This window comes from Marmota flaviventris, chromosome 3 (genome assembly GCF_047511675.1).
Source record: "Marmota flaviventris isolate mMarFla1 chromosome 3, mMarFla1.hap1, whole genome shotgun sequence".
Taxonomy (NCBI): Eukaryota; Metazoa; Chordata; class Mammalia; order Rodentia; family Sciuridae; genus Marmota; species Marmota flaviventris.
The window spans coordinates 41,883,749-41,885,899 of NC_092500.1; the positions used below are offsets into that span (position 1 = coordinate 41,883,749).

At 36.7% G+C, this 2,151-nt stretch overlaps 1 non-coding gene across 1 annotated transcript; it reads right to left on the reverse strand.

Moving 5' to 3' along the window:
• Nucleotides 1-1,637: 1,637 nt before the first annotated feature.
• On the reverse strand, nt 1,638-1,744 carry LOC114088680 (U6 spliceosomal RNA). The gene has a single exon (XR_003582025.2). It is a non-coding gene; the product is annotated as a U6 spliceosomal RNA (small nuclear RNA).
• Nucleotides 1,745-2,151: the final 407 nt, after the last annotated feature.

The window sequence follows — 2,151 nt, forward strand, 5'->3', positions numbered from 1 at the left end:
GATTTTGATTATTTTTCCACCTCATTATGTGAATTTAGGTTTTACCCAATATGAATGCTTTGATGTCTAATTTGAATCAGTAAAGAATAAAAATGACAAGAGGTATTTTTGGGGTGGGTATTATGTTTCTCAGTTCCTTCAATGTCTTGTTTTTTCACTGTGGTGATCTGGTCCTTAAACTAGTTAATTCTACACAAGAGACTAAAAGAATCTTGCTGCACTAAACTGAAAACAAATACAGGACTACAAAGAGGCATTGCCTCCCTTTCTCTCAACCATTTCAACCCTTTTCAGGGCATAGAGCTTGATGACCAGAGCACACGCTCAATGCCAGCCTTCATGTGCATCATGTTAGACCCAATGCACTTATGCAAGGCACAACCTGTACATTCACCCACCAGGGCTTGAAAGCATATGGGGAATAAAGCCCTTGAACTTCATCCATAACCATTTACTGTAGCCAGTCAAATCATTACTGAACATACTCAAGAGGAAGAACTCCACAAAACTCAACCCTTTCCAAGTTAATCAAAAGTTGACTATTATGGATATAATACCGACGGTTCCAGAAAAACCCAGTCTTAGTGTCTGAGTACAAGTCATCAAAGATGGAAAGTGCTGTGGGACCAAAGAAAGAGACAGATCGAGGATTGTACAAAATGCAATTTTTCAGGGACTTATGAACAGCAGCATGTCTTTGGTGGCAGCAAGACAAGTGGATCACCGTATCCCCAGGCAGGGGGATATATGCTAATCTATATGGGCCATGGTCAACTGGAATGGACTTGGCCTTTCTCATAATCTATTAATATGTCCAATGTCAGTTAAGAAACAGTCTATGCATTAGCAGAAATACTGTTATTTTTATAGTTATCTTTTATGAACTGCTTGTTAAAGGTTTGTATTTTTCAATACATTTCTGAATATTCATCCTTATATATTATAAAATATGTTAGTTTATCCTTCCAAACTGGTTTTTTTTGCAATTAATTTAATAGAAAACCTACAGAGAAAATTATGTCAGTTTCTACAACGTATTTTCAGAACTAATAAAATGTGACTCTAGCAAAACATTCTGATAAATAACAAAGCTATTTCCATGTTCATGGTCAATAGTAGTGTGTTCCATATAATGACTCATCCTAAACACAGATGCTCCTTCTAGCCCAACAGTCTTTCCAAAAAATTTTAGAAGTTGTAGCTGAATTGTTGAAATTCTTTTTTTTTAAATTTAAACTGTTGCTATCCTTCAATTCCTATGACTACTCTCTGTAAGCATAAATAACATCCCTTGAATACCCTCCAACTCTCCTGCTTTCCAGCCCCAGTAAGGAGTTTATCCCACTTATGTTATTAGAGACCTAAAATGATGACAGCCTGCCACCTCACTGCTATCTAGAAAAATTTTAGAGGGAATCTGAACGTCTTGAAAGGAGTAAGGAATGAAGTAAGAAGTTGCAAGGAACCAACTTTGCCAGCCCTGCCAGGAAGAGCACCTTGAGTTAAGAGATGCCCTTTGATGTGAAAAATGCTGCCCATGTCAGCTTCCTCTGTAAGATAACCTCTTGGAACTCAGCATTTTATACACAGCTGTGTACTAGAATCCCCTGAGAAGCTTGTTTTGTTTTTCCTTTTTAAAAAATATGGAACGCTTCACGAATTTGCATGTCATCCTTGTGCAGGGGCCATGCTAATCTTCTCTGTATCGTTCCAATTTTAGTATATGTGCTGCCAAAGCAATCACGAGAATCTTTTTTTAAAATACAGGTTCTTAGATCCTCTCCTCCAGGCACAGGAATCTGTATTTTTAAGCTGTTCCCTGGTGATTATAAAATAGGGTGATGAGCATTGCCAAGCTGATAAAAACTGCCTAGCTACCCACTTTTAATGTTTACTCATTGGCCATTCATTCAAGAAGTATTTGCTGAGTGTTCTCATAGAGTTATGTTATAAGATGCAACTTGGTGTGCTGAAAAAAATCCTTGGACTAGGAATCAATTAATTTACATTCTGGTTTCATCCTTGTTACCAACTGCTAAATATTTTAACTTTTGTGGGCCTTAATTTCTTTAAGCTTCAACTGAATGATTACTACAATGCTTTCTCCCTGTTAAATGATATTCACAAGTAGACAAAATTTATTATAAATGT